The 15,234-nt window shown below is 39.8% G+C and overlaps 1 long non-coding RNA gene across 1 annotated transcript; it reads right to left on the bottom strand.

Annotated features, from left to right (window-relative positions):
- Positions 1–239: 239 nt before the first annotated feature.
- On the bottom strand, positions 240–1,267 carry LOC145008198 (uncharacterized). Its single transcript, XR_013663288.1, has 4 exons — positions 1,107–1,267; positions 911–1,010; positions 691–771; positions 240–614 (listed from the first exon to the last, which is right to left on the bottom strand). It is a non-coding gene; the product is annotated as an uncharacterized LOC145008198 (long non-coding RNA).
- Between the last annotated feature and the right edge of the window lie 13,967 nt (positions 1,268–15,234).

Raw genomic sequence — 15,234 nt, 5'->3', positions numbered from 1 at the left:
ATCAACCAAATTCAGCATGCTCACATCATGCTTAAAAAACAACTTCAAGTGTTTTACAACTTAACAATTTACTTGATAAGTTAACAGCGGAGGAGACTAAAATCGCCAAAATACAAATTAGAATCAAGCAATAATAAAGCTAACCTTAGTAAGTTGGTATACTTGTTTAACCAAAATCTAATGTTGGTATACATTTTAACATCTGTTTACAGCATAAATCATGTTTTTTTACACTCCGGATAAACCAAAATAAGCTTTGATCTAAGAGACATGGTCTCTCCTTTGGATTCCTTAATAGCCTGTTAAAAGAGTACACAAGAAGATATATGGGCACCAGCACATTGTCCCATTGTGCCATTACATAAATCATGTTAATTAAACAAGGTTGATGTCAGCATAATGTCATACCAAATTTCAAATATCTTTCAATACCATACAAGTAGCTCTCCTATTTGGATCACCTACACGCAAACCAAATTATCTCTGTTTTACTCATAATTTATCTCTCAAGTATTGAGAATATGAACTTAATCAGTCACTTCTAATCAAGAGATGCCAATATGATATCCCATTCTGCTAACGGAAGACCGAAAAGTGCACCCAGTCGTTTATATCTACATGATAGAAATAAGCTATTTGGATCATCAAACACAGTGACAATGAACACATGAAGCTTGAGTGCTTGCTTACCCTATCATCCATGCTCTACCAGTCACAAAGATAATGATAGGTTTTGGGCCATCTTTATCTTTTGGTAAGAATAGATCCAATCTGGAAAATAATCAAAGCTAAACGCATAAAGAAACCGATCACCAAACAAACCTTTGAACAAACCAGGTGATATTAGCAATGTGTAAACCAAAATCAATAATCAAACACATAATCAAAAACAAAAGAAAAACATATTTACCGGTTGGAAAACAAATTTGGTATTCATTCATTTCCAAGCTCCAATCAATACGACCTTCCTTCAAAACGAGGCTGTAATCATGGTGACTGTGGTGACTGTTCTGGAAGCAGTTCTCAAGATGAGTTTTAGCTTTACAGCTTATATGATAAGTTTCATGAAGAAAGAACAACCAAAAAGTAGCTTGAGAAGAACTAACCTTTGTCGATGAGTATTTCGAAGTCGAGAAGATCTAATCTGGAGTAGTACACAACGTCGGAGGAGAAGGCGACTGTGTATTTTGTAAAAAGAGGTATTTCGAAGTCGAGAATGCCACGACGATGTAGCGGAGCAAAAGGCAACGACGATGTAGCAGAGTAAAATGCGAGAATGCGACCATCAGTGGTTCAATTTCTCAGTTCTTCATAGTTGAGTTGAGGGAGAATACATTTTCCCTGTAATGTTATAATGAGTTAGAAGTGTAATGTTATAATGAGTTAGAAGAGGAACAAACCCTAGAAAAGTTTTCGGTTTGACACTTTTGCCCCCAATTTGTTTGAATCTTCGTTAACCGCATTTTACCAGTTAGAGCGCCTAGATCCGATTATGTTCGATTATCTCCGATTAGGTCTGACTTTGACCGGTGTTGACCAAACCTGATTATAGTAACCAATTAGCAATAAACGTAACTGGTTGAGGTCCCATTGGAACCACAAGTACCCGAAATGTTAAAACATGAAAACATAAGCACAAAGCTTAGTGAGTTCCCCAAAATACCATATAACCAACACGGGCTCTGCCCAATATACATAATGGGCTTCGTCCAACATACATAACGGGTCCCACCCAATCTACATATCGGGCCCCGCCCTTCATACACAACGAGCCTCACTTAACATATATATCAGGCCCCGCCCAACATACATAATGGATCCCTTATTCTATTATCCAAACTACAAGTTTAACCAAAAGTCAACCATGACAAAGTCAACTCATAAGGTCACCACGCCATGGCCAACCAATGGTCATGTCATGGCAGCCAAATGACAAAACAGTCGCATAAAACTGATTCACAACATCGTGGAGCTCACCTTGCCACATCATGGTTTGTACTCTTGGACAACTTAAAGGATTAAGCCCTTAATCCATTAATCTCTTTGCTCTAAGCTTCCAAGAAGCTTCTTAGGACCATAAAGCCTCATAAGAATCCAAACTTTATGGACATGCATGACCCATGCTTGTCATTCACTCATACTAGGTTAAATGGTAAGAAAATGATCTAAATCTCATGCATGAGTCTCAAAACCCTCTAAACTTCTAGATCCAGAAGATATGATGACTAAGGGATCTTAGTAAGACATAAAGTTGTTAACTTTATCATATACAATCACGCAAACTTCAACCATGGACCAAAAATATACTAAATAATTTACATATATAAGGAAGGAAACAAAAAGATTAAGTCTTGAAGACTTACATTGGCCCGGGAGATGATCACAAAGATGGAGATGAGATGTTTGTTAGATCATTGCACCAGAAATCTTCTTCTTCAAAGGTCACCAAATCACCCAAAATGAGTTCAAGAGCTTGAAAGGAGGCTAGGGTTTTGATATAAGCACAAAGAGGAGTGATGGAGGTTGAGGGTGAGCAAACCCTTAGCCATCACATCCTTTAAATAGGGCCTTAATCCCAGAAAATTAGGGTTTAAGCCTAGGATGTCGTCATATCGTGGTCAACGAAATGTTACATCATGGCTACTTAAAATATTCGTGGGCCAAAAGTGGTTGACATGTTGTGGTGATCTTCCAACCACATTATGGCTACCAACTTCCACAAGATTTAAGCACCAAAATAATACCTGAAAAATGGATGTTACAACTATTTAAGTTAGAAAGTAAAATTGTTTAATTTTCTTTTGAACAACATCAAGTTGTTGTTTATTAACACTAACTTATAATTTAAATGTTTTATTATTATTTTATTGGAAATGACTAATTAAGTAGTTAGGTTATGATTAACAGATCAGATTAAAAGATAGTTTGTAACTAAAAAACTAATTGTTGACAGATAAACTAGTTGGAAACTATTTTGTTAAACTAACGTGTAAGTTGGTTAAAATATGTAAAATGACATAAATATATAAATAATTGAGTTTTATTATAAATGATAAAAAGTATATTTGGGAAAACTAAATAAATAAAAGCTTAATAAGTTCATTAAAACCTTAATTTGAATAGGTTTTTAACAAACTATGTTATTAACTACTTTTTTGTTTTAAAAAATACCAAAATAAAAAATCTCGAAAAATTAGCTAGTTATAATGTGTCAAACATTGCTTAAGACAATATTAGTGTTAGTTGAATAACGAGTTTTTAGCTTATAAACTAGCTAATCAATAAACTATTACAAACTAGCTTGTAAGCTATTATAAGCTATTTTATGAACTAAAATGAACTATTTTTTATTTTAACAAACACTAAATTAAAACAGATAGCTTATTTTTATCAAATAAACTCTTACTCTATTGAACTCTGTAGATGTTGATTATGATGACTTGTGCGGAATATGAAAGATATAGTGAATCACCATGTAAAATCAAGAACACAAGGAGTAAATAAGTCTTTGTAAGCTCATATTAAATCTAGAAAGAATATACAAATGGGTTTGTAAAAAGTTTCTTCTCTCTAGTCTAACACTCCAAAATGGTTCCTTATATAAAATGAGTGTCACTCACTTCCTTATAAAGGAAAGGCAACTCATTACACATACAAGTGGGTAAAGCCTTATCCAAGCATTTGCACCCTAACATTCTCTCCCGTCGAAGTTAGGATTGGATGCCCCGGCTTCAATCTCCAACGAGTTAGCGCGATCAAAACCAAAACTACCCCTTGAAGTAACACCGGTCTTCAAATCCGCAAATGAATATCCGAGAAACCCGCTTCGAATACCCATCATTCTCTCCCTTTTTATAATCAAAAAACGATTATAAAACTCATTAAGGGTGAGAAGCGCCCGAGGAATGAACAATACAATACTCCCCCTTAACGTGTACAAAAAATAAATCACCAAAAACCTTGCACGGAAAAACAATCACGAAAAATCCTAAAAAATTTTCCAAATTCGTGAAATTTTTTGACTTTTTGGGTGAAAGTTGCAAGATTTTTCAAAAACCGGGTAAAAATTGTCATTTTATGAATTTGGCAGGGACCCGTTGCACCAAAAACAGCCAAATATGCGAAATCCTCCCCCATTTGCGAAACTGGGTAGAAAATGTTAATTCACACAAACTGCAGGGACTTGAAATGTAAACTCTTCATTTTCTAAGATAATTAGCTCAATTTCGAAATTGGGTATTTGTTGCCAACTTTTCGAAACTTTATGGACTCATTTCAAAAATTTTGTACTTTCTTCGAACCTTTGAAAAATTAGATCCAATGTGGGTGTAAATTGTCAAGTTTTCGAAACTGCAAGCATGAATTACGAAACATCTTCACAAATGCTCTAACGTTCGAAAGTTACCCCAAAATTTTGAAATGTGTACAAACTGTTAAACTTTCGAAACATAAGGAACAACTTTCGAAACTTCTATGTTTGCTTCTCGAATTTGATTCGTTAACAGTTCTTGAACATAACACAAAAACCTTCCTTAGTTATCAAATGTTAATAAGGAATTTTGACTACAGCAAAGTCAAAATTAAATCCTTCTCCTTCCCAAGTCTCATTAGTCAATATCCGATTCTCACAATTCTCGTTATGTGATGTTGAGTATCGAGTAAGCACCCCAAAAACCTTCAACATTAAATCAAATTCATTTATAACAGAAGAGCCTTTGCTCTTTGAAGCCTTCGTTTCTAGTTCATCAACATTTCGTTTTTACAAATCACCAGCCAACGATCATTCTCACATTCGATCCTTGACACTAATCGCTTTGAAATTTTCGTCACCATAGCATGACGTTCCCAATATCAATCAAACAGACCATTGATTCGTTCGACACCAGATCAGCAATCGATATCTAAACACCCTTCGAAATCAAAATTACCCAATTCGATTTCTAGGATACAAATAAGATAGACGTCAACGCCTTCGTTATAATATCTTCCCAATCAAACATTAACACAATCTTCATTGTCGAAAAAATCAAACATTAATCGATACTCAAACTTTCGAACATTGACTCCAAAATTGAATTGTTCGCTTCGCTTTTCAACCCCTCCCATTCCAATCGATGTCCTAAAGCGAAACTCCAATCATTCAAAATTAGGATAATGACTCTAATACACAATTCAAACCAATAACCAACATCAGTCGATCTTTCCGAATCAATCATTCCAAATCGACGTTAACTCCAAGTCGACTCCAATTCAACATGTTCCGGTCAAATTCGACCTAATAGCTCTAATCGATTTACCAGACACGAACATTATGCTGCTTTCGAAGTCAAATAAAAATCAATTTCATCTACCATTTCAATCAATTTCTGTTCAAAATTCTCAAGAACGCTGATTTTGAATCCAAAAAAGTCAAAATACGAACCTCATTCGAAATTTAATAAACATTCAAAACGGTTTTGATTCAAATACGAATCACACTCAATCAACAATCAAACAATTAATCAGAAAAAAAAAATAAACGAGATAACAAGATTGAGAACTCAACAATAATGTTGAATTAAGAATGAGATATCGTACAACGGGAAAAAGTTATAATGGAGCAACGTTCTAAGAGATATTGGGCTTCATTATGAACAGTAACGAATTCATGGATCAAAAAACGAATTGTGTTATGGGCTTAAAAGATGAATAAGTGAATAGTGTTTGAAAGAAAATTAGGTTCAAAATAATTTATGATTAACAATAATGTTTTGTGATTTGAATTGGGCTTGATCTAAAAAAATATTGTTGGATCAATAATGGGGTTTGGAACAAAATAGATCCAACGAAACAAAACGATCAAAATTGAAAAACGTAAACGTACGAATTGAATTTATGAACGTCTTGGAATCCATTTGAGAATTTGAGATACCTTTTTGAAAAATCGAGTTCCATTTTCAACGAACAAATCAAATTTAGAAGATCTTGGTTCTTTTGTCGGAATAAGAAAATCTCCAATTTGAACATTGTACCACCCACGATGCGTGTTGTACAACTCGTTCTTCATATTCTTCAAACGATCCAATAACATCTTCAAAAGAACCACCAACACATTTGAGTTTTGACTTCAAATTCAATGCAACATTTGGAGACTATTTCTTTGGAATCCAAATTTGCTTCACAGATTTGGATTTGACAAAAACATTTGACGAATTTTGTGAATAAACTCGCTTGTTCTTCCGTTTAATCTTCTTCTTCTTTTTCTTTCTCATCTTTTTGCATCTTGAAGACTTGATTTCATGAACAACCCCATTTTTCAGAACTTCAACTTTGTGAATTTGAATCAAATCTTTTGGAGTTTGATACTTGTGAATTTTTTGGATCACCGGCTTCCGATAATGAATCATTCCTTCAAATGAATCACAGGAACACAAAATATCATCAGTTTGAACTCCAATCGAGCAAAAAACTTTTTCATCTTGAGAATCAACTTGAACTCCTTTTTCTTGAACATCAAGAACATCACATTGAACTCCATTGTCAAGAACTTCAACAAACTTAAGAGCATAAAGATCATTTGGGTCTTCAATAAAAGAAACATATTTCTTATTGAACAAATATTTTTCTTCTCCATTCTTATCACAACTACGTGTTGATATGGACCATGTAATTTCAGCCAACCATTTGATCTCACAAATTGGTTGAAATATCAAGCTTCCATGATCATCATTCAATCCTCCATAAGAAATCATAGCTCCCCAATTAATCAAATTGTTTAACATCAATGCATAATATTGATCTTTATTGACTTTGTATTTGATATCTTCAATGATCACAATCCAAGAATTATATGGCAAATTCACCATGATCACAAAAACTTGAAGATTTCTAGAGAGAGAAAGTGATTTTGAATGGGTTTTATAGAGAGAGAAAGCAAAAATCACTTGAATTCTAGTGAAGAAAATTGAATTTTGAATAGAATCAAAGATGAATTTGATTTCTAGAATCCAAAAACTTTCTAAAATACGAAGATCAATGATCAAAAAATGAATCACCAAATCAAGATAGCCATCAAGGATCAATTCTTGATCCACTCAAGAACACCCTCTCTGATACCAATTGTAGAAGTTAATTATGATGGCTTGTGCGGAATATGAAAGATCTAGTGAATCATCACGTAAAATCAAGAACACAGGGAGTAAATAAATCTTTGTAAGCTCATATTAGATCTAGAAAGAATATACAAATGAGTGTGTACAAAATTTCCCTCTCTAGTCTAACACTCCAAAATGGTTTCTTACATAAAATGAGTGCCACTTACTTCCTTATAAAGGAAAAGCAACTCATTACACATACAAGTTGTAACGACCAAAAATTTCAACATAATTTAAACTTTTCAAAACAATCCATTTTTAACAACATTATTACAAAAAGGTTTTCAATACATTATTTGTCAGAGTATTCCCAGGTCCATTTCATAAAACACAAACGAGACGAACGGTACGATCACACCTTTGCCTTGCCACAGTCTCCTGAAGAACCTAAAAAAACATTAAACCACAATTGTAAGCCCGAAAGCTTAGTGAGATACCCCCAAAAATACCAACCACATATACGCCCTTCCAGGCCACGACCTTCCGGTCCAAAACATATTGCCTTCCGGCGCATAACATATTGCCTTCCGGCCCATAACATAAAAAGCATACATAACATAACAAAACATAGAACAACCATGCCTATCAGGTCAAACTCCAGTCCAAACAACCCTGTGTACATAACATTCAATCATATAACACTTCACAGTCAACAAATCGATCAAACAGATCACATAACATATCATCACCCTAACCAGGATACCGAACTAACCGATCACGAGCATAACATCACCCTACATCTTAGCCAAAATACTACTTACGCACATACGCCTTTCCATGCCATGACCTTCCGGTCCACATAACATAGAATGCCTTCCGGCCCATATCAAGCAATACCATAATAGACAACTATCCGGATTTCCATTCGGTAAAGGGTCGGCCTTGGTGCCGTAGACCCTGTCGATATAGCGAGGATAACTCACCTCGCGAATGCCGATACTCTGAACGGAAGAAGCAGACTCTCGAATCGCCGACTCACCAAAAATCCCGAACTAACCATCATCACAAAACTAGACATAAGGTCAAACATACTTTCACTTATCGGGCCAAGACCAAAGTCCAAATCTCACACAAAGTCCAATCATTGGCCTAATTTACCAAATGGGCCTAGATCCAAAGACTATAACAATAATTGGGCCCAAAACACTTTATTCATAATTTCCTAGACTTGGCCCAATAACCAACAACCCACAATTAGCCCAAACTCAAAAGCCCAAAATGAAAGTCCAACAGGGGGAGTACGCTGGGCGTACCCTCCTTGGTACGCAGGGCGTACAGCATTGACTCGCAAAGGAAAATCGGGGTACTGGCCCGCTACGCGGGGCGTACTACCATGTTACGCGGGGCATAACTTCGCTACTCATAAAGTCCTTATAACCACTTAATGGCTTAAGCCCTTAAGACCAAACTTCAGATCCATATGCCAAATGTGATTAGGAATCATAAAGTCTCAGACTTTATCACTTGGGACGTCCTTAAGCTCTTAATCCAAGGTCTTAATCCATTAAGACCTATATAACTCATACATGGAATAACGACAGCCCTTGGGACCTCATTTTTCTCACTCAAGACCTCTCCAAAGGTCTGAAAGGACAGATAATCTTAACCAAATCGAGCTATACAACAAGGAGAGGACATTTGGGACAAGAATGGAGACAAAGCTTCAAAATAACTAGATCTATGCCATAATAAGGTCATGCAAGAAACTTTATACCTTAAACCAGCTCCAAAGGGTGGTATTTCTTTAGATCCACAAGCTCCACACGTTCCTCTTCTTATTTGACAACTTCACTTTTCTCCTTCAAGCCTTTCTTTTGCCAACACAAGCTTTTCAAGGTCAAACACACCCAAATATGAGAGGATACAAGATCTAGGGTTTCTCTGAGGTTGAAGATGAGCATAAGGAGGCTGAGGGGTGAACCAACATGTTCCTTATATAGTGGCTGACCCTAAATTAGGGTTTGAAGTTTCTAAGAGTACGTTGGGCGTACTCACCCGGCCAGCCGCATTTATTCGTCCCTCTACGCTGGGCGTACCCAGCCACCTTTCAAAATCAAAAGCATGCATGCATGCATGGGACCATTTCCCTCTTATTCCACAAAGAACTATAAACAATGATCAAATTCGAAGCACCGCAACTCCTCTAATCTAAACCCACTCTCAAATAACTTTACATTCATACGAGGGTGTTGAGAAGCCCAATACTTCTAACCCATACACCCGTCCGAAACCTTCTCGGATGAAGCTCATTTCTCGAAAGGGACCAGGATTACCCTTCCTCTTAAATCTCAGGGACTTATAATTGAACACTCGAAGAACGGGGTGTTACAATTCTCCCCCACTTAAATCAGGCTTCGCCCTCGAAGCCTGCGACAACTCTACTCCGAACTAACGCTGCAACGCTCCGCCTGGAACTCACCGGACCAGGCTTCCCAAGACTCGACCATCGAGATCCGAAACCCAACTTACCTTTCTTGCTGACAGCATGAAACGAGCTTCAGTCCTAGAGCAACTCCCACGAGTTCTCCATCGCAATCTCATAACCGCACCAAACTGGCTTTAGTGTTTTCGGGTTAGGAAAACCCCGATACACTGATGACACTTCCAAACACCCTTCCGGATGCATTTTTGCGACATACACAAATCTATCTGAAATTCCAAAATTTCCAACATCCCCAGGAGGAATCACCACTACATACACAACTCCTTGATCAGAATCAAGATAGGAGTCCCAGACTCCATCCCGGCATCCATCCTGAGACTCTTGGCCCTACACCCGCGGAACCCCTCCCGCATCCCCAGCAGACATCCCATCATGATGTCATTCCATACCACCACCGCAACCATGCTGCTCAATGACCACCATCGGACCACTCCGATCATAACTCTACACTACCACTTTCACTTCCGTAAATTTACTCTCACTCTCGGAGCTACACTCCTCTCTCTTTTTCCTTGCCAAGGAAATCCACTTGGCTGCCTTGTCACCACGACAAATGGCACGGTGCTTACCTAACGCTGCACCACCCCGTTATAGCATAACCGCTATCCATGCAACACACATGCTCTGAATCTACTCGCAAGGACTCTCGAGTCCATGCACCATCTCTACCAATCAAGATCAATACCCGGGGCCAGACCTTCTAATGCTAACACATCACAACACACCCAACCCATTTCCTCGAACTGATCCGATAATACCTACAGAGTCTTCAACATGAATGGGCCACCTCACCAGGTTTTCAGTCAATCTGGACCACTCTCAAGACCTTCAGCCAACCTGGGCCGCCCTCCAGGGCCTTCAGTCTGGCTGGACCGCTCGACCAGCATTCATCATTCCGAGTTATTTCTCCGGGAAATCCTCCATTGCATACTGTTCTAGCCCCTCAGTGGTTCCGAACTCTATCTCTATCATACATACTCGATCCCAGCCTGATCCCAGGTCCTACACAATCAATGCCATAGGTCTGTAATCTGCCCCGTACGCTTGCTACTCGCCCATACCAGCCTGCTCTCGGCTGAAAGAAATACCACCGAAACCCAAGCAGCTAAACAACCTCTCAAGTCTATCGATCATCCGGAAAATTTCCAATTCTCCCCCACTTAGGGCACTGACTATCAACCACCGGCCGCTAACACCGACCTCCCCAAAATAACCTTTCACAAACCCAACGCTTACACGCAGACTGATTCCTACTAGCACTAGCAACCTTCGCAAAACACGTTTCCACACTGATCAATCCGATTAAAAGGAACCCGATCTTCAATTAACCACTCCTCAGACTGCAGATGCTACACGACATTCAACCAACGCCATATCTCCACTAATAACCCTCACGAATGATAACCAACGATAGCAAGAAACACCAAACTATAACCATACCAAACCTTCAAGGGACAACGAATACCAAAACGAAAACCCGAAACACTAATCCATAACCATGCCAAACCCTCAAGGAACAACGGATACCAAAACGAAAACCATCCAACGAGACTAGCAGATAAACGATATTCCACAATAATCATAAATCCACAAGACAACAAGAAAGAAACATACCCGCAGCTGCATCCGACACTACTCTAACCTCCTCTGCTGCAAGCGGAAAAGCACGACCCTAAGCCCTTGGGGCTCCGCTCCACCTTGACCTCCACCTGTGATCCTCAACGTGGCCGGTGTTGGAGCCTGCACCGGTCCTGCAACAAGCTGTGGACAGTTGACCCTCAAGTGTCCAACCTGATGATAATGATAACATATCCTCAAATGTCGAACCGACACTGACTGCCGACAATCCCTCGCATAGTGCCCCTCCTTTCCGCACCTGCGGCATGCACCACTGGACCGACAATGTAACGACCCATCTCTGGTATATGGTTTTTAGTATTTATTTTTGAAGTTCGTAGAGGAACTCGGCGAGTCTATGTCCCGACTCGTCGAGTAGGGTCGCGTTGTTGATCAGCGTATAGATCGGCGACTCGGCGACTCGGCCTGCCAGGTTGAAACCCTAAATCTTCGGGTTTGCTCACTATTTAATCCACCTTATAGCCCCCATTCTCGCCTCCTTCACCCTCAGAACGCTGTGAGAAAACCCTAATCCATCCTTGAGTAAACTAAGTGTTCTTGTGTTGATTTGTGAAGGCTTGAAGAAGGAGAAGAAGAGAGGAGCAAGGAGAAGAGGAGTAGTGCAAAGATCCAAGGGCAAATCAAAGTTCTTTGAGGTATTCTTCGGATTCCCTCTTGTTTTATGCTTTAAACCTCCATTAGGACTCTTCTAGATCTAGTTGATGCTTTTCCCAAGCCTTATGATTGTATGGATGCCCTAATAAGTCGAGATATCCTTAGATCTATTCATTTAGAAGTTTCAGAGCCCAAATATATTGCCTTTATGAAGATACTTTGCATGGAAACCCTAGATCTAGCCTTTATTATGCTTTTTGAGCCATTTTATCTTCATGAATGCATATGGGCACGTAAAGATAGAATCTTTACGTGCTAATCGAGTTAAAGGAGTCCAGATCTATAAGTTTTATGCACTGTATTCAAGCAGAATCAAGTTTTGAGTTGCTGCATGCAAGCGACTCGGCGAGTCAAGCTGCGAGTCCCCGATTTTTTTTCCCTTTTTGAGTAATGCCGAGTGGGACCAATGAGTGATGGAGTGGACTCAATGAGTTGTGGTTAGACTCAGTAATGGAGGGACTCGGCGAGTTGTTCATACAACTCGGCGAGTCCAAGGCAATCTTCTTAGCTCGAAGAACAACTCGTCGAGTTGTTCATACGGCTCGGCGAGTCTGATGCAGATTGCCTGAAGTTTTAGGTTCGAAAGGGAACTCATCGAGTTGATGCCATACTCAACGAGTAGCAGCGAGTAGGGTTGAGAAATGAGAGTAGGGACTCGGCGAGTTAGCGGCCCAACTCGGCGAGTCAGGTCAACTGTAAAGTTGACTTTGACCAGGAGAGTTGACTTTAGTCAGGGGTAAAGGAGTCATTTACCCCAATACAGTTATTAATAATTTGATTGAGTGTAATTGTGGATTTGTAGCCGGGGAGATACCGGAGCAGCAACAGATAGTTCCCGGAGCCACACACTCAACAGCCAGATCACGAGGTGAGTTTCCTTTCAGTAGGAACAGGTCTAAGGCCACAATGCCGGCCCGTTTAGCTAGCAGTAGTATCCGGACTTCGGTTCGATACAGATTCTAGTATGTTTGATGCCTTCGTGTCTCAGACAGTATTTTGTGTTATGTGTTCCGGGTTACATCCCGATGTAGTATGCTATCTATGTACTCATGTTAGTTGATATGCTTATGTGATGTTATGTTCAGTATGTTCCGGACTTCTGTCCGATGCAGTGAGTTCCGGACTTCGGTCCGATGCAATAGTTCCGGACATTGGTCCGATGCAGGAGGCAAGGCCTCAGTAGTTCCGGATCCCGATCTGATGCAGAGGGCAAGGCCCTGGTTAGTTCCGGACTTTGGTCCGATGCAGTTTCCGGACTTCGGTTCGATGCAGTGGGCAAGGCCCAGTATGTGATTATATGTATTATATGGTATGTGGTAGTTTGGGGGAGCTCACTAAGCTTCGTGCTTACAGTTTCAGTTTTGGTTTCAGGTACTTCCGCAAGCAAAGGGAAGAGCTCGGGTTGATGGCATCGCACACACACACCACAGCTTCAGTTGTCCTGGGAGTTGTTTTGATTCTCATAGATGTGACTGATATATTCTTGATTCAGTTTACTCATAACACTTTACTTTTGTTTGTGAGATATTGACGTACGAGTTTACCTTATGATTTTATTATGATGTTTTAGTAATTATTCAACAAAAATTTTTGGGTCGTTTTTTTTTTTGGGATGTTACAAGTTGGTATCAGAGCCTTGGTTTGAGGGATTCGGATACACCCCCGGGTGTATCTGAACTCAAACTAAGGGAGAGATAAAAAAAAGATTTTCAAAAAGGAAAAAAAATGTTTTCGAATGAAATTTTGAAAAAGCACTTAGAAAGAAAAGAATTTTAAACAAGATAAGGGTGTGGTGCATGCGATCAGCCGAGCTCAAGTAAGTACTCCCAAATTACCCATACATGTTTTATAATTATGAATAATTGTTCCAGTTTCAGTAGAACAGCATGCTAGTATAGGACTAAAGATCTAGGAGGATGCCTTATGTGCCTGCTATATGTGTTTAGCTTTATGAGAATTTCATGCTAGTAACGAGTAGACAGCAGTATGATAGCCTGTTTAGGTTATGCCTGGTAGCGCGAGCTTAGCATTGTATGCTAGATCGGTTTCTCGTTATGAGAGTAGGATTGCTTGGGTAATTTCCGGTGTCCGAATTCTGCTTGCTTCGTGCTTTGTAGAACTCTTAGTAATGAGAGTTAGCCGTTAGGTGAATACGTCACATCACATGTGATCAGGGTTGAATAATCTCAGAGTGTTGGATTTAGCCCTATTGCGCAGCTCTCGTTTGAGTCTAACCATTGTAGGGACGAGCCTTTTACTCGAAGGATTATCCGAGCCTCATCACATGTGATGGTATTCAGGTGATGGCAAATTAGCATTACAAGGAGGCCTTCAGCAGCTGAGGAATGTTTTGAGCAGAGTCAAGATTTCCCTAGGGCAAGCCTAGGATGAGAGTAGCAGAGATCAGCAGTAGTAGAATTGACTTGGTGGAGTCAAGGCAGTTCTTGAGGAAAGTACGAATAGATGTGGAAGGTAGTATGGGCCCGTACTACTGAAAGCAGAGGATCCGTACTCGAATCAAGGAAGGCCGAGACAAGACCAGGAAGCTAGTAGTAGTATCATGATCCCTTGAGATATTTCAGTTTTCTGATGTTGTTATGATATGTTTCAGAACGGTAGTTTTGCGTTCGAGACCAGCAGTCGGCAGTTCAGATGCCGGAGGGGGATCAGGACCAGGATCAGGCCCGGAGGTCGGGCAGATGGATGAGCAGACCAGAGAGTTTCTTTCTTCTGAGGTTACCTGCATCATACTGGAGCAGACTCCTGTGATCTTCGGTTCGATCAAGGAGGGTATTCTAGAGCTGATGGATGAGAGATTGGGCACTTTCCGTGCCGAGATGGCAGCCATGATGGGGTCGCGCACACTTACATTCAGGGAGTTCAGGGCATGTGGAGCTCCAGACTACCATGGGGCGCGGGACCCCATAGCGAGCACGAGATGGTTGGCGGATGTGGCCAACGCATTCCGCACTAGCAGGTGTCCCGAGGGGGACAAGGTTAGATTGGCGTCCTGTCTTCTGAAGGACAGGGCACGGGATTGGTAATTTGGGGTTACTTACTGGCTCCGGCTAATCGTACCTCCACATCCTCCTTTTACTTAATTTGAAAACCATTTTAATTTCTCTTTTTAAAACCCTCCTCAATTTGAGATTGGAGTCACACGAGTGTTCCTCCAATTCACTCAAACCAAGGCTCTGATACCAACTTGTAACGACCAAAAATTTCAACATAATTTAAACTTTTCAAAACAATCCATTTTAAACAACATTACTACAAAAAGGTTTTCAATACATTATTTGTCAGAGTATTCCCTGGTCCATTTCATAAAACACAAACGAGAGGAATGGTACGATCACGCCTTTGCCT

This window comes from Lactuca saligna, chromosome 8 (genome assembly GCF_052625555.1).
Source record: "Lactuca saligna cultivar CGN05327 chromosome 8, ASM5262555v1, whole genome shotgun sequence".
Classification (NCBI taxonomy): Eukaryota; Viridiplantae; Streptophyta; class Magnoliopsida; order Asterales; family Asteraceae; genus Lactuca; species Lactuca saligna.
The sequence above is the reverse complement of the archived record's forward strand: the minus strand, read 5'-3'. Positions and strand labels throughout refer to the sequence as shown.